Source organism: Cnephaeus nilssonii (assembly GCF_951640355.1).
Source record: "Cnephaeus nilssonii genome assembly, chromosome: 1".
Taxonomy (NCBI): Eukaryota; Metazoa; Chordata; class Mammalia; order Chiroptera; family Vespertilionidae; genus Cnephaeus; species Cnephaeus nilssonii.
Window position 1 is genome coordinate 75,974,245 of NC_137072.1, and position 18,927 is coordinate 75,993,171.

At 38.6% G+C, this 18,927-nt stretch overlaps 1 pseudogene across 1 annotated transcript; it reads right to left on the minus strand.

Moving 5' to 3' along the window:
* Positions 1-17,792: 17,792 nt before the first annotated feature.
* Positions 17,793-18,304, minus strand: LOC307115439 (large ribosomal subunit protein bL17m-like; annotated as a pseudogene). Its single transcript has one exon. The product of its transcript is annotated as a large ribosomal subunit protein bL17m-like (transcript).
* Between the last annotated feature and the right edge of the window lie 623 nt (positions 18,305-18,927).

The window sequence follows — 18,927 nt, forward strand, 5'->3', positions numbered from 1 at the left end:
ATTTGAGGATGAGACTGCATCAGCCAGGGATGGGGCCGGACAGCTTGAGGAGTTTGGTCATGTGATTGTCTATCCTCTCATGAGTGTCAGCTCTGGGTCTAGGAAGTGTTTCTCCAGGAAGCAAAAGAGTTGGGGAGCATGCAGATAGAGCCCAGGATGTGCCTCCCCTTTGGGGCCAAGGAGGTTTTCATGGCATGCAGGTTGCCACCTCACTCATCTCAGGATGGCTTCTGAATTTCTTAGAAAAGGGCTTTGTTGCTGCGCTGGTTTTACAACTTCAAGAGATGAGGGTGCACTCTGCTTCTCCTCCTCTAACTCAAAGAAATGGCACAAGTGGACCAGGCTCACATGATCCCGTGGGTATGAAGACCCCGAGAGAGACAGGTAAGGGAGGCCCACAGATGCAGGTTGACCAGGCTGTGACAGCAGCCTTCACCTCAGAGGAATTAATTCTGGCGGATTTGAGGGCTCATGGTTCATTGGTGACTCAGAGCCAACCATACACACAAAAATGACATTTGTGGGTCTCAGAAGTGGATGATGAATGACCAAGGAGATGGCTCTAGAAGCTGCGGCTGAGGGCTGAGGAGAAAGGAGGGTCACTGGAGGCTGGAGGGCAGTTGCATCCATACCTGCATACCTGCCTGTAGTTGGCTGTTTTATATGCGAGAAATGCTCATTACTGGCCATGTTCTTGGTCTCAGTTTGTGGAAGTGAGCAAGAATCCTGTTTTATGAACCATACAATCTTCATAAATTCAGTGACTTTAGTTTGTAATATTCATCTTTCAAGGGTAGAAATTTTTATCAGTCTTTACTAAAAATTTGACTCAGAGGCTAACAAGAGTCCTTATACAGTGTTTAAATTTTATATAAGCTTCCACTACCTAGATTGGATATATAAAAGGAAATGTTCTACCTACAGAATTTTCTCCTCCCAGAAAATATAGATTTTACTCTCTACCTATAACCATTTTCCATGTAAGACCTGGAATAAATATATATCATATACAACCATATAAGTTAGTTGCTCCAGAGTTTCATAAATTTGCTTTTAATGGCAGTTATAAGTTATTTTCCATCATCTATAATCCTAGTTTTTTTAAGTGTTCAAAGACCAAAGACTCTTAAAGAAGTCTTGGCATATTAAATTCAGTTATTATCTACCTTGTTATTTAACCCATTTAGTTATAAGTAACATCAAATATTGTATTATTCATTACAATAAGAAATTAAACAATAAAACTTAACATTTATTGAGTTCTTACTATGTGTCAGGAACAATTCTAATAACTTTACATATCTTATCCCAGTTAATCCTTATGTTCTATGAACTATACTACTATTATAGTTCAGATGAAGACATGGAGACATAGATTTTAACAACCTTGGCCAAGGATGCAAAATAACATTTATCCTACATCATTCTTCCTCTTAGTCCATCACAGAAGTCCATGATAAGGAAGGGACTTTGACCTGAAGTGTGAACAGTTCACATTTTTTTCTTTGTTGAGATTGTTTTGTTTGTTTGCATATTCTGAAAAGAGTAAAATCCCTTATAGCATTGGTTAGTACCTAACACTAGTATGAAGTTCACACTGAGAAATGATACCAGTGGCACTTTCACAAAACCATTTATATTTGTGGAGTATTTTATATCTCTTGCTTGATCCTATATAAAAATGGCTTCTGAATCATGACCTGGTGAATTTGGTTCCCACTGTCTTTCTCTTCATTCACAGCTTTCCATGCAACCTTCCAAGCATCACTAAATATTTCCTGTCATTTCTCCATACCCTCTGAGCCCATCAGACCTAGAGGAATTAAGTATAGAGTGAGGACATAGAAGATAGGAGACAGATAAAAAATATAGATGCTAGAAATATGCCTAAAAATAGGTCTCAGATTTCCCCAGGATTAATAAACTTCAGATGAAAGATATATGAACATATGTCTTATTCCTACGGCAGCCTACTGGAGGAAAACCTAATATAAACTTGATATAGATACCTAAATAAGTTATACATAAACCAAAAATAACTGTACCCTCAATTGTATTTGGCCTATGAAATTTGCAATGATCTCTCCCAATAAAAAGTCAGATTTTTACTTTTTTGGGATCATTTTATATTATGTTATTGCTTCCATACTTTAAGAAGATTTACAGGATAAATGCAGGAATTCTTAACCATATCAACAGGAAGTGGATTTGAGTTTCATTGTTTGTACCCAAATGACTTCCCTTACAAAGAGAAAATTGATGTTATGTATATTGTCTTGCAAAAAAGCTCTTTATTTTGTGGCTGTTAATTTCAAAGGCTCTTTAGAATAAACCAATTTCATATCCCCTTGGAAGTAATATCTGAAATTAACCTAAAGTATGATAATCCAAATTCTTTACTTCAGTAAAGAACTCAATTACATGTTAATAAGTATTAATTAGAAAGGAGGGATAAATCTAGGGTTCTGAAAGGATAGAAGAGAAATTTAATTATCAAGATGATCTTACTTTGATTGGGAGCTGAGGGTCACTCGAGGAAGCACACAGAGAATAACACTCAGAAGTTTTAAAGGAGCCGTTTTCTTTTGCTTTCATTTATCGTACATATAAATGTCAGCTAAAAGGATAAATTATGTTTTTAGAATGCAGGCTCACTGGAGTAGAAAAATAAGTCATAACAAAGAGTTACTCAACACATATGCATAAAAAGGAACAATTCATCTTCAGAGAATGTCAAATCACCCCATTTTGGTCATAGTGACATGTGAATAATCTGACAACTGCTCCTGTGAGCTGTCAAGAAAGAGGAAGAATAATAAAAGCAATAAATCTCCCATCTGTGAGGGTTTGGAAGGAGTCAAGTAGAGACTGGATATTTACTCATCCAGCAGAGGTGAAGGGATTTGAGGTTTGGTTTTAAAAGTGCAGGTAAGTTAGAAGTAGAAAAGAGTGATATTAGTGACCACTAAGATTTTTACCAATCCTACAATTACATGTTTCGAGCCTTCAGATACAGCTTCCATAATAGTTGAGCAGTGCAACATGAACCTTTGCCAGAATTCTACTTTGGACTTAGAATTTCTTAGCTAACATATGAAGATCAGAGTTTATTGATGTGGAATAGTAAACTTCATTTTTTTGGTAAAAAAACAATAACAACTTATTACAAATAAATGTTTGTGTAACTTCCTTTTTATTTATTTATTTTTTAAAATTTTATTTTATTGCTTAAAGTATTACAAAGAGTTAGTACATATGTCTCCTTTTTTAACCCATTGACCTTCTCCCGGTCTCCCCTACCCCCCTATATCTTGTGTCCATTGGTTATGCTTATATGCATGCATACAAGTCCTTTGGTTGATCTCTTACCTCCCCACCGCAACCCTCCCTAGCCTTCCCACTGTAGTTTGACAGTCTGTTTGATGCTGCTCTGCCTCTGTGTCTATTTTTGTTTATCAGTTTATAATGTTATTTATTATCCATAAATGAGTGAGATCATGTGGTATTTTTCTTTCATTGACTGGCTTATTTCACTTAGCATAATGCTCTCCAGTTCCATCCATGCTGTTGCAAATGGTAAGAATTCCTTTTTTTACAGCAGCGTAGTATTCCATTGTGTAGATGTACCAGTTTTCTAATCCATTCATCTGCTGATGCACATTTAGGCTGTTTCCAAATCTTAGCTATGGTAAGTTGTGCTGCTGTGAACATAGGGGTGCATATATCCTTTCTGATTGGTATTTCTAGTTTCTTGGGATATATTCCTAGAAGTGGGATCACTGGGTCAAATGGGAGTTCCATTTTTACCTTTCTGAGGAAACTCCATACTGTTCTCCACAGTGGCTGCACCAGTCTGCATTCCCACCAGCAGTGCAGGAGGGTTCCTTTTTCTCCTCATCCTCTCCAGCACTTGTTGTTTGTTGATTTGTTGATGATAGCCATGCTGACAGGTGTGAGATGATACCTCATTGTTGTTTTGATTTGCATCTCTTTGATGATTAGTGACTTTGAGCATGTTTTCATATGTTGTGTGACTTCCTTTTTAATTTAAAATAAAAGAGTTTTATGAGCCTATTTGGTAAATTATTTCAACTTCCAAGTGTTATTTATACTATATTTCGTATTTTATTGAATATAAGTTTGTTAATGACAAACTCTGACATGAACTAGCAATGCAGAGGCAGCTGTTTTACATATAACATTTTACTGACTGTTTTTATAATCAAGTACTGCTACTTAGCAGATATATAATTCTGTGGCTATTTTTAAACAATAGAGTACACCATAAATAAAAAGTTACAACTTAAAGTGTACTCTGCTTAAGTATGTAAACTGGTGATTTTAGATAAAGAAAAACAATCAATTTAATGCCTTTATTCACAATGTGAAAATATTCAATATGTTTCCTGATAGTCTTGACATTATCATTATGTTAACAGTAGTGCAAAATTTGGCACAGAGAATTTTGATTAGAAACATATTTGTCTTAAATACTTCATATAAATTAATCACATGTACATAGCAACATGCATGTATAAATGTGTAATAAAAAGGTTTAAACTATATGTGTTTTGAATGTTTGTGGCAATGTATGTTATGTATTACTATATTTTGAAATCCTAAGATTAAGCAAAAAAACAAACAAAACAAAACAAAACCAACAAACAATAATAACTTGAATAGGTTATTCTGAAACTGAATTCAGATTCTGCTGCCTGCTGCAGCAAAAGCTAAAGTCATGAGACAGGTGCTGGTAAAAGGAAGAGGTTTATTCCAGTGCCAGCATGTCAAGAAAATGGGGGACTTTCCCCAGTCCTCAAAATCCCATCTTCCCTTCTTAGTGTGGGCAGGGTTTTTATCAAGGAGGAGAGTGCAAACAGAACAAAGACACCAGGGGCAGGAGTGTGGGTAATTTATTTCTCTCGAGGAGTAAAGAGAAGGGTGTGCTGAAGGACTGTTGTTTCCCAAGGTTTCTTCTCCCCATTTCAGCATTTTCTCTCTAAATTTGTAGTTTTATTGAGGACACCTGTGGATTTTTCTGGCTGGTGCTGTGCATTACCTTCTCCCCCCAAACAGTCTTCTTTTAAGCTATAAAAAAGAGGCTGATAAGAAAAAATAACACAGGGTTTTGTTTACATACCCTTAAGATACCAGAAAGTTGGCTGTAGCCTTAAAACCAACGCAATGCTTAGCCTTTGTATCACTTAATTGGTATGTTAATCTGTGGTTACAATGTTTGGTATATATTCAGTTTATATCAGAAGCAATCAAATCGCGGAGTGCTCAGTGACTGTCAAGTCTGGAAACTTAATGTCCAGTCAATAATCATAATGCGTTCTTTCTAAGTCCTGGGAAGGATGCCTCTACTACAGTGTTGTGGAATAAATCTGGATTATTGCTGGCTTGATTTTCTCTTTTGTAGCTGTATTAATCATTTTATATCCACTCCTTGCTCCTCCTCTGGTTTTATATGTTCATTTGGCCTTTGACAATGTCCTCAGTTGATGGCAGGTTCTGTAAATGATTTTTCTATAAAACCAATATCTAGATCCATTTACTTTCTTTACTGGGCTTTTTTTTGAAGTCTTATCTTTTTAGTTTATAGTTGCTCATTTTTTTCTGTAATCACTCTTTCTCAGCTGCAAGACTTTCCATATGCCTCTCTAGACCTGCTAATATATTGCTGTAATTGTTAGTTTGCTCTTTTATGATCCTATGATACCCTTTGAGGCCTTGCTTCCCATAGCACATACAATTTTTAGTTTACTCATTTTCTCAAAAAGAGTTTGAGAAACAAAAACAAAAGCAACAACAACAAAAATACCCTTGAATTTGTGGCATGCTTTCCTTTTTAAAAAAGCTACTCTTCTGGGAAAGAAGATGACCTGAGCCCTCAGCATCCTATGAAGAAAGTCTTGTGAAGGCTGAGATGGATATTTTTATTGTTGCCCATGTTCAGCTGGGCTTTCATTCATTTCACTCCCTCCCCCTTGATTTTATTTTCCCAACTTTCCTACATGTGTAGCATCTATTTCATGTGGCTATGTAATTTCTTTTACTAATGAGCCTGCTCAGACAGTTTCAAAAGAATAGTTGACTTTTCACATCACTCCGTTAGCCTCTTAGTAATTTGCTTCAACTAAAAATCTACATGCTTTTCTCATGGATTGATGAAACAGGTTGACAGGGTCCTTCCATCACTCTCTATAGTTTCTGGGGTGGGAATCAGGGTAGGAGCAAAGGGCAACAGTGCCCTAGCACAGGGAGTGTGGGTTTAGGGACGTTTAATCAGGCTGTTGTGAAGGAGTCTCCTGAACCTGGAAACCTGGAGTAGTGAGAGTTTTGCCACTTTCTTTGGAGGCAGACTTTATCCTGAAATGAGATTGAAAGGCTTATTATAAATGAGTTGCAGGAGGACTGTGGACTTGAAGGTGCTCATTACTGCTATAAACTCTTTTTCTGTACTTGTGTAGCCAGTCTATTATGTTTGCTTTGCCAACTTCATAATCTCAATCCTAGATTTTTCTATGCAGTGGTTCTCAAACTTTGAGCTGTTTAGGATCCCTTCATATTCTTCAAAACTATTGAGAACTCCAAAGAGCTTTTGTTTATATAGGCTATGTCTATTGATATTTATCATACTAAAAGTTAAAACTAAAAATATTTCAATTATTTAAAAAAATAGATATATTTTCCAAGATAAAAAAAATGAGAAAAGTGATATTGTTTTACAGTTTTGCAAATGTCTTTAATATCTGACTTAGTAGAAGATACCTGGATCCTCATATCTGTTTCTTTATTCAATCTGTTGTTTTGGTTGAAGTATATGAAAAAAATTTATCATTACACAGGTATGTAGTTGAAAAGGAAGAATATGTGAATAGCATTTTTAGGTATTCTCCTTTGAAACACATCAATATCCAACAAGTGCTAGTTTCTTCCAATATGGAATTTAGCCATCTCAATAAACTTTTTTTGATTTGTGATATTAAAATTCATTTGTCTATCATGCATTTTGAATGAATCTTTTATCCCTGCATGATTGTGTACCAGTATTTATCAGTCATTTGGAGTTATACAGATACTTCAAATGTTGCCACCTTTTATTATACAATATCAAAAATACCACATTTGCCCTGTCATTGTGGCTCAGTGGTTGAATGTCAGCCCATAAACCAGAGGTCATGGTTAGATTCCTGATCAGGTCATATACCCGGGTTGTGGGCTCAATCTCCAGTAGGAGGTGTACAGGAGGCAGCCTATTGATGTTTCTCTGTCATTGATGTTTTCTATCCCTATCCCTTCCTCTCTCTAAAAAAAAATCAATAAAATATATCTTCAAATATAACACACTCATTAATATGAACTTATCCCATTATAAAATCTTTAAGTATGAGGGCATGAGGGGGCTGTTAAGTTCACAGAGGCACATATAAATTTACCAAAATTCTAATTTTCATGACAAATTTCAAATTTTATCATCAGCAATGAATATTGTCATTTGTTTCACTTATGATAGGTTTCCTTTATTCATTTGCAAGTTAATGCCTGCCAAATACCAATTCTAAATAATCATAGTTTGTCAGTTATTCTTTTTAAATAAAATGTTGTTTCGTGACAAAAGTGGTGACTTCAGCATGTAAAACGTACAATTGTTCAAGTGCTGTCTTTAGGACAGCCATTTTAATTCAGTATGCAGCAAAGGTAAAGGTGCTTATTTGTATTTCTGTTTGTCATTCAGAATATTACTGAGGATGTGCTCACCATGAAAATTTTATACAACTTACAATTTTTAATGTTTCAATCAGGGAATTCTTAAATGAAGATGGTGTTTATCCCTGTGAATGTGTGGCCATGAAGAATACAATGATACAAAGACTCCTGGTATAGTTTGATGGCATTGTCTTGATTTGCTAAGATGCCAGCAGTTTTAGCCACCACTGTTTGTGTACCATTGGTTTGACTGTACAGACCTGCTGAAAGGGTCTCAGAGACACTCAGGGGTATGCAGACCAAACTTTTAAAACCACTGAGCTATGCTAATTGTTCTAAAAGGAAGTGCACATTACCAACATTCACAAAATAATTACATCAATCTGTAAACATCTAATAATCATTAATCCCTATTGTTATGTACGGCATAAACATGTGGAAGAGGCAACCAACCCAGAAAGGAGAATGGGGGCAATCAAAGCTGAGATAAGCCTTATAAAATGAACAAGAGGAAGCCAGGATAAGACTTCCTGGTGAAGGGGTGGGCATGATTGCAAAGGGCATCCAAAGACACGTTGTCAAACATGATGACTGAATTTAGCATCATGTATTAGCATAGGCCAGACACACCTAAATCTCCATGGCTTACCACATCAACACTTACTTCTCACTCATAAATTATTGCCATTAGGAAACTCTCCAAGGCAGCTGGATCAGTAACCCAGGCTGCTTTTGTCTTGTTGCTATCCACGTGAGCATGTGGCCTCCACAATATCCACAGCAGGGGAAGAGAGAGCTGCTAACAGACCTATTAGCAAAACTGAAAATATATACACCGATTCTCATTGGCCAGAACTCCTCAAACGGCTCCTTCTAAGTCTAAGGGGGCTGAGAAATGTGAGAGAACACTTGGAAATTTGGAGAGGCATACATTTCTTTGGCCTGACCTACTTCCTTAAAGCAGACTTCCGGCACTAATTTCTACTGCAGAAAAGAACAGACTGTTTCTATGGAGTAAATAGTAAAGGGCTCTGTTAATGAACCAGAATGACGACTAGTAGTCAGATTAGCACGGCAGTTTCAGATAAAAAATGAGCAGAAGTAGAGCTGGAGGGCTCCGATAATAAGCAGAAGATTCTTCATGACATAGTGATCAAAAGCTAAACCTGGTATTGGAGGGCTAACTTTTTTTTTTTTTTTTTGAGTGGGTAGAAGAGGGAAAAGGAAGTAGTTTCTGGGTAGGGAGAAGTCTTCAGAGTTACAGAAATTTATGTCATAATGCTAAAAAAACCCCAAAGTTATACAAAACTGCTTTGTAGTTTGTCTCTCCTAGGTAAATAAGAAAAAAGACTAAAAGGAAATACAGTATTATTTAAACAATTTATTCTGGTGATATTATGAATGATTAATTTTTTCTACATACAGCCCATCTTATATTTTCCATAATGAGTACGGTTACTTAACAACCAAAGGGAAAAATTGAGCTTTGTTAAAAAAAAAGTGCCAGTCTTAATGATAGATTTCCTGTAAATCAAATGGGACAGATTTGTCATAACACACATTCTTGCTCACCACAAATGTGTTAATGAAATTTGTAATCCAATTTTTATAAACTGAATTACATTTTAAATTCCCCAAATAGCTTGGTATTTAAATAAATGCATTACTTTAAATTATTTTTCTATACAAGGGATATATTTAATGGTTCTTTTTTATTATTTATTTATTTCAGTTACAGTTTACATTCGGTATCATTTTGTATTAGTTTCAGGTGTATGCATCGTGTTTAGACAATCATATACTTTACCAAGTTCTTCCTGGTATTTCCAGTACCCACCTGACACCACACGTAGTTATTACAATATTACTGTCTATATTCCCTATGCTGTACTTTAGATTCCCATGACTATTTTATAACTGACAAGCTTTATATCTCAATCCCTTCACCTTTTTCACCCAATTCCCAAACCCTCTGCCCTCTGGCAACCATCATCCGTTCTCCGAATCTAGGAATCTGTGTCTGTACCACTGCTCTTAAAAATTTACTGTTACCTTTAAATTCACCTCCTCTACTATCTTTGCCAAAGTTCTAACTTCTGATTGTCTCCTAACTAGGCAATTTACTTATATATGAAGCATAAAATTTTAAATCTGACTTTCAAAGCCATTATCTGAATTGCTTTTAAATTCTAAGTATTACCTGTGGGTTGCTCTTATAGCAACACAGTAAACCAGTCAAAATTCTAATTTCTGTCAACCTAGCTTCAATTCCACTTAAAAAAAGACTTTCTGGTAAAAATTTTCTCCTTTCATCACCCAATAGCATTAATTTGCATTTTTGTTAGAAGACTAATCAAAGACTGTTTTGTATTAAAATATACATAATGCATACATGTCCATTATGCCATTTTCATCAAATTTTGAGCCAAAGTGCACAGTGTATTAATATGCTGAATCATGTGGTACACCTGTAGTACAAGGAGGGTATCCTTATGCTTGTGTACTTGCTCATTCATGCTACGCATTGCTTATATCCACTTCCTCATGAGAGCTACACTGGAAGAAAACAACTTTATATTTAAAAAAAAATTTTAAGATCTGCCCAGCTGGTGTGGATCAGTGGTTGAGCATCAACCTAGGAACCAGGAGGTCATGGGTTCAATTCCCAGTCAGGGCACAGGCCCAGGTTGCGGGCTCCATCCCCAGTGGGGGGGCGTGCAGGAGGCAGCCGGTCCATGATTCTCTCTCATCATGGATGTTCCTCTCTCTCCTTTCCTCTCTGACATCAAGAAAAAAAATTTTAAGATCTATATAAATCCCAAGTCTGTCTAGTGAAGGGCTATAGAAAGGATAGTGTCTTTCAACAATATCTTTACAGGTAAGGTTTGGTCAATGAACAGTAAAACACCTAAAGGAGTGAACTTAATGAACTTTAGTAAAAAAGCACTCTTCAAAATATCCATGGTTTCTTTAAGGACTTTTTTCCCCCTGAATTAAACAAACAAACAAAAAAAGGATATTCAGATTATCCCCTGTATAAAAATAAAATAAAATAAAAATATTGCCTCTCCAAAAGCAGTTTTTTTTTTCTACTTGTTTATTTTGTATTTTCCAAGACTTAGTATTGCCTATGAACTAGCATAGCATTTCTCTGGGACACCTCATGTGAAAAGTTGCTAAGGGTTTTATAGCACAGAGGACAAAAATCATTGAAATACTGTCATGGGGATTATTTGGGCCCATTAATGCTGTGTGTAAAAATAGTCTTGTAAGCAATTCTAAAATATCACCAGATCATACAAATTCTACTTAGAGTTCTTGCCAGTATAAATCCTCATGTTTACAAAGACCTCCAGACCAATGATAACTCACCTCCTCTTTTTATACAAACTGGCTGCAAAAGCACATTCAGGTATCCGAATCATAGATTTATAAATAAATAAGAAACATATGAAGTCAGTGAATCCAACTTCTCACCCCTTGAGGACCGTCTCCTGTAATGTCCCTGATAGAACCATCCTTCTTTGGCCTGAACACTATTGACCTCAGGGATTTCTGGAGTCCTTGATGCTGTTCATTCCATTCTGGCCAACAAAAGTTAATAAAACGTAACAGCATATGTAATAGTTATTATTTATGTAATTTTCAGTGCCATTTCGTAGTGTAGTTTTTCTTTACCAGCAATCCTGATATCTATAGGATGTACCTATTGCCACATTTTAATTTTAAAAAGTTAAATATGCTGAGACCGGTTTGGCTCAGTGGATAGAGCGTCGGCCTGAGGACTGGAAGGTCCCGGGTTCGATTCCGGTCAAGGGCATGTACCTTGGTTGCGGGCACATCCCCAGTGGGGGGTGTGCAGGAGGCAGCTGGTCTATGTTTCTCTCTCATCGATGTTTCTAGCTCTCTATCCCTCTCTCTTCCTTTCTGTAAAAAATCAATAAAATATATTTTAAAAAAATAAAATAAAAAGTTAAATATGTATATACATCAGATATATATAGGATATCATATGTACCACATATATACATTTATCATATACACACAAACCATTAGCAATTAAACTGCATATACTTCCTGGCATTTTAGTTTAAAAAAAAAAAGAAAGTTTGCTGCATTTACAAGCAAAATCTTGAGGTATTATTCTCAGATCTCAGGCAGGTCTTTGCACAGCTTTGCTGATTTGTGCACTTTTTTTTTCTCTCCATAAAACTCCTGCTACCATCTGCCAGCCAGACTGATGGGAGCTTTCCTTGATGATGTGCTCTAGTTGCTACTTATCAACCCTCTGTTGCCTTTATGCCTTCAAGGGGTACTCATTTTGAGTTTTATTCACCCAATGATTCTACCTTAATAAACATTCCCTAATTCCCCAAGAACAGTAATAGGGACCTTGACCTTTTGGGTGGAGATTACCATTGTCTTCTCTTCTCGAAAGCCTTTTCTCCTCTTGCCAGAGTCTCTGAGCCTTCTGAGTCTCTGCCCCTCGGTCCTGCAACACTCCACTCCGCTACTACATCCTGGTGTTCAGTCGTGTGTCATATGCCTTTGGTGGACGGAGAGCTGCCTTCTTTTAACATCCACTCATTTGTCCTAACTTTGTCCTCAGGAATAACACAGAATAAAATCAATTTCTCTTTTGTTGGTGGCTCATCAAGCATTGTTCATGTGCCCTTCCAATTTTCCTTTCAAATCTTGTTCCTTCATCAGGTGCTTGTATAACTTCCACACTCTGTACCATCCTAGGGATCCATTTCCATTTGTCAGTGTTCATCCTCAAATGTGGCTCACAAAATTGGGTACACTTTCCCAGTTATAGAATTAGCAGAGAGCACAGTGGAATATTACATTTTGATCTGGAGCAATCCACTTGTGAATGCATTCTAAGCATTATAGCAGACATACTATATCAAGCAAAGAAGCTATTAGCTATTCAAAAGGCGGTGGGGCGGGAGACTTTGGTTAATTTAATCGCTGTTTTGTTTTCAAGATGCCATTGAGTCAGTTTCCCTTTTCCACATTCTCCCAAATTTGTTTATAAACACAGTTAATAAATTTAAAGACATTGAACTTTTCATAAAAGTAATTGAAGAATTGGTTTGTTTGGTATTGCATTTCACAAAAACAACTCATTTATTATCTCTTTGCCCTGGTTTTAAGTATACATTTTTTATTTCAGAGAGGAAGGGAGAGGAAGAGAGGGGAAAAAAAATCAATGATGAGACAGAATCATTAATCAGCTGCCTCCTGCATGCCTCACACTGGGGATAAAACCTGCAACCCAGGCATGTGCCCTGACCCTGACCGGGAATCAAACCAAGACCTCCCGGTTCATAGGTTGATGCTCAACCACTGAGCCTCGCTGGCTGGGTGGCAGTGCATTTCTTGACTAGGTGGTAATTACCTGAGTGCTTGCTTTGTGAGAATTCACTAATTTGTACATTTGTCTTCTGTGTGTTTTCCTGGTTTTAAGCTCTTTTTCCAGCACTTAGAATTGTTACACTTTATCTTTTAAAATATATTTTTATTGATTTCAGAGAGGAAGGGAAAGAGAGATAGAAACATCAATGATGAGAGAGACTCATTGATTAACTACATGTCCCACACTGGGGATAGAGCCCACAACCAGGCATGTGCCCTGGACCGGGAATCGAACCGTAGCCAGCCTCCTGGTTCAAAGGTTGATGCTCAACCACTGAGCCAAGATGGCTGGCCAGGCAGAATTGTTACACTTTAGATACGTGGGATAAAATCATGTTTATTACTTGGCATATTCATTCATTCTACAAACATTTATAAAGGATCACCCTATGCCAGTACTATGTGGTAGGTTCTCATAAAGATACATAAGAAACAATCCACATTTTCTCAGAGCTCAAATGGAGAAAAACAAATACATAGTTCAGAATAAAGTGATAGAGAGAACCCAAGATGGCGGCATAGGTAAACACCTAAACTGCTGCCTCGCACAACAATTTCAAAACTACAACTAAAAGACAAAACGTCTATCACCCAGAGCCACGGAAGGGCTGGCTGAGTGGAAGTTCTACTACAACTAGATGGAAAGAGAAAAGAGCAGTCAGTGCACAAACGCTGAAAAGCTGAGGTATGGGGGCGTGCGCAATACGGGCTGACGGTGGATCCCGGCTGGTGGCGGGCATTGCTTTCTTCAACCTGAAGGAGACAAGCTCCCGATTTCTCTGAAATCCAGTTTCTGGGGAGACGCGTGGGACCCAAACTCCTATGGGGAGAAGCTGGACTGTCTGCCATTGGGTCAGAAAGCGAGGGTGGCTTGCTTACAGAGCTGCATGGAGGAATAATTGTTTGCTGCGCTGGGGCACGAGACACGGGGACACAGTCGGAGGCACAGGATGGTGGCCTGCCAGCCATTGCTGTTTGCCATGTCCTAGCTTAGTGACGCCCTGAGACCCCACCCCGTACAACCTACAAACTCACCCAAGCTCCAAGCAGCAGCTTTTGCATATGAATGGCCTTCACTATCGCCGCTTAACCTAGCAAATTTGCAAACCGGTTCAGACAGCTCCATAATCTACAAATCCCAAGCAGGGAGGAGAGGACGGTAGTTTTCATGGTAGCTCCTACAGGGTGGCCTCAGACAGTAGTTGACCTGCACCCCATTGGAGATCCAGAGCCAGTGTACCTAGTGGTCAGTGTGAGACACAGATTTCAACTCCTCACATCCATAAGTGACACATTCAAGAGGCAGACTCAGTGGGCACCAAAGCCCCACTGAAACAAGTCCTGCACCATAAGCATGTCTCCAGCGCAGCAGTTCTTCCATTATAAACACAGTGGGTCCCCACAGCCAATTGGCCTGGAGGACAATTCCTCCCAGTGTACCAACAGCAATTAAGGCTTAACTACACCAAGACTTTGCACTCAGCCCACAAAGGGGTGTACCAAGAACGTCCACCTCAGGTGATTGGGGAGGCTGAGCTACTGGCCCCTATAGGTCACCTACCACACAAAGCCACTCCATCAACACAGGGAAGCAGCCAAAATGTGGAGACACAGAAACATGTCACGAATGAAAGAAATGGAGGAAAGCAAACTATGGGATGACATAGAGTTCAAAACCACATTTATAAGGTTACTCAAGTATCTTCTAAAAACCGCTGAGAAACTTGATGAGACCTTAAAGGACCTAAATGAGGATGCAAAAAAAAAAAAAAAAAAAAAGACCAGTAAGAAATTAAGCATGCACTGTCTGAAATAAAGAATATACAGAAACTCAACTGTAGATCAACATATCCCAAGAATCAAACCAAAGATCTGAAATATGAGGAAACAAAAAACACCCAACAAGAAAAACAAAAAGGAAAAAGGATACCAAAATCCGAATTTTTGGGGTGCCAGAAGAAGAGAGAGTGCAAAATATTGAAAACCTATTAGAAGAAATAATGACAGAAAATTTTCCCTACCTGGTGAAAGAAATAGACTTAAAAGTTCAGGAAGCGCACAGAACCCCAAACAAAAGGAATCCAAAGAGGACCACACCAAGACACATAATAATTAAAATGCCAAGAGCAAAAGACAAAGAGAGAATCTTGAAAGCAGCAAGAGAAAAACTCAACTGTAGATCAACATATCCCAAGAATCAAACCAAAGATCTGAAATATGAGGAAACAAAAAACACCCAACAAGAAAAACAAAAAGGAAAAAGGATACCAAAATCCAAATTTTTGGGGTGCCAGAAGAAGAGAGAGTGCAAAATATTGAAAACCTATTAGAAGAAATAATGACAGAAAATTTTCCCTACCTGGTGAAAGAAATAGACTTAAAAGTTCAGGAAGCGCACAGAACCCCAAACAAAAGGAATCCAAAGAGGACCACACCAAGACACATAATAATTAAAATGCCAAGAGCAAAAGACAAAGAGAGAATCTTGAAAGCAGCAAGAGAAAAACTCAACTGTAGATCAACATATCCCAAGAATCAAACCAAAGATCTGAAATATGAGGAAACAAAAAACACCCAACAAGAAAAACAAAAAGGAAAAAGGATACCAAAATCCAAATTTTTGGGGTGCCAGAAGAAGAGAGAGTGCAAAATATTGAAAACCTATTAGAAGAAATAATGACAGAAAATTTTCCCTACCTGGTGAAAGAAATAGACTTAAAAGTTCAGGAAGCGCACAGAACCCCAAACAAAAGGAATCCAAAGAGGACCACACCAAGACACATAATAATTAAAATGCCAAGAGCAAAAGACAAAGAGAGAATCTTGAAAGCAGCAAGAGAAAAACAGCTAGTTACCTACAAGGGAGTACCCATACGACTGTCAGCTGATTTCTCAACAGAAACTATGCAGGCCAGAAGGGAGTGGCAAGAAATATTCAAAGTGGTGAATAGCAAGAACCTACAACCAATATTACTTTACCCAGCAAAGCTATCATTCAGAATTGAAGGTCAGATAAAGAGCTTCACAGACAAGAAAAAGCTAAAGGAGTTCATCACCACCAAACCAGTATTACATGAAATGCTGAAGGGTATTCTTTAAGAAGAGGAAGAAGAAGAAAAAGGTAAAGATAAAAATTATGAACAACAAAAAGACATCAAATACATATCTACCAACAAGTGAAGCTAAAAATCAAGTGAATAAAAAGTCTGAAGAACAGAATGGACTGGTGAATATAATGGAATTAGGGACATAAAAGGGAGTGGACTGACAATTCTCAGTGGGAAAGGGGTCTGAGGGGTGCAGGAAGAGATTGGACAAAAGTCTTACACCTATGGATGAAGACAGTGGCGGGGGTTAAGGGCATGGGGTGGGGTGGGGAATCAGGTGGAGGGGAGCTATGGGGAAAAAAAAGAAGAGGAACACCTGTAATAATCTGAACAATAAAGATGTATTTTTTTTAAAAAAAGAATAAAGTGATATGCTTTATAATGGTACCAGAGGCCTGATGCATGAAATTTATGCAAGAGTAGGCCTTCCTCCCCCTGGCTGCTGGCACTGACCTCCCTCCAGCACCTGGAACTTGGGCTTCCCTCTGCACGCTGACAGCCACCTGGGACCCGGGCTTCCCTTGTAGCCCTGGCTTCATCCAGAAGGTTGTCTGGAAGGACAACTGGTCTAATTAGCATATTACACTTTTATTATTTTATTTATTTATTTATTTTAAATATATTTTATTGATTTTTTACAGAGAGGAAGGGAGAGGGAGAGAGAGTTAGAAACATCAATGAGAGAGAAATATCGATCAGCTGCCTAGTGCACACCCCCTACTGGAAATGTGCCCACAACCAAGGTACATGCCCTTGACCAGAATGGAACCTGGGACCCTTGAATCCGCAGGCCGATGCTCTATCTACTGAGCCAAACCGGTTAGGGCTACACTTTTATATTATAGACTAGAAGCCCAGTGCACAAATTCGTGCATGGGTGGGTCCGGGCCAGCAGGGGGGAGGGGACCTGGGAGGTTGGCCGGCCGGCCTACCCCTGATGGGGGTTGGGCTGGCCAGGGAGAGGGGCCACAGGAGGTATAACTGAACATACAGCTTATTTGCAGAACTACTTTGAAGGAATTGTGGAGGCAAGAAAGCTAGATGAGAAGCCTTCATTAAATTTACTGAGAAAAAATATCTCAAACTGAGAAATCTAACAAAGTTAGATGCGTGTTCAGTAGTTAAGCAACAAGTACTTTCTGAATTTACATATGTTCAGAACAGTCAACCTTGTTATGGATTCTGGTCAAGAATCATAAAATATGGTCCTTGCTTATAAACTTGGGAAGTCTAAAGTAAAATACAGGGGTGGGCAAAAGTACGTTTATAGTTGTGAGTATGTGAAACTGAATATGTTTATTTTTTTTGAGCATTTGGATAGTTCTCATTCTCAGAAATCCCAAGGTGAGAGGAAAAAATCAGTTTACATATATTCAACAAGGAATTTTACCTATTGTGCAAAGAGAAGGTTTACCCAACAGGCTACCCAACAGGTTCTGGGCTCCATTAAGACTGTCCACTTCACAACTCCAGCTCCAATTCTTAGAGATGAAGAGATCCAAAGGCCTATGATCATGGGCACGGATGAGGCGACACACTCTTTGGCTCCAGTTAAATCCCTGGCGTTTGAGGTGTGTGGGAGCTGTGGATGCTTGCTTCTGGTCCTGCCGCAGCCCCAAAAGGGGCTGGTTTAGAAGATAAGGGGTAGGGTAGGGGTAGGAGGCAGCTCCCAGTATAGTCGATCACAGCCATCTTAGCCCGATCCTGCTTATTCCGATTTGGGATCTGCAGCACTCTCGTGTAGCCCCCATTCTGACCTTGGTACCGAGGGGCCAGCACTTGAAACAGCTTTGGGATCAAGTCCTTCCCTGTGAGCCAGAAGTCAGCCATGCGCATGGCTCTTTCATTTGCGTCTGCCAGCTTCCCATAGTTGATGAACTTCTCAGTGTTCCTATAGTTGATGAGCTTCATCTCATCCACGCACGCCCAGGACACCTCAATGTAATCGGGTCGCACTAGTCCCGTAAGCAAGTTCGGCAACAGGTGGATGTGGGACTGGGACCAAGGCCCAGGCGGCAGAATACGTGGCCATGGGAGATGGCTGCGGGGACCGACAGCCGCATGTTCCCCGCTACTCCCCAAACACCTGGAGCTGGAAACCCAGAATTTATTCTTGTATTATATTTATATTTATTTATTTATTTATTATTATTATTATTATTCTATTATTATTCTACTTTTACCCACCCCTGTACAGGAAATATTAGTACATAAAGCAGAACAGGTCCAAGTTGGGAAGTGTGCTTCTGTAAGCTTTCTCAGAAGGGAAGGTCACATAAAGATGGACAAATTGCCCAAGAATGGTCTTGGAAGGCACACTAGAGCAGTAGTGTAAAGCGTGGACATTGGAGTCATCAGACCTGTGTTGGAATCCCTGCCATTGCCCAGGTGTATAAACTTAGGCAAGTTTCTTAACTCCCAGGTCCTTGTCTGCAAAGTAGGAATGATAATAATATCAAGGCTATGTAACATAATGGATATAAAACATTTAATACAGTGCCTAGCACATAGTAACTCCCCTTCCCCCATCCCCGATGATCTGTTGTTACAAAAGCTAGATCTTGATGAGAAGGGATAATTTGGGCAGGTAGAGAGTGTGGGAAAAGGCTGGTATTTCAGGTGAGGGGAACAATGAACTTGAACAAAGCAATGAACATGGTACATTTGAACACACTGAGAGAAGTGC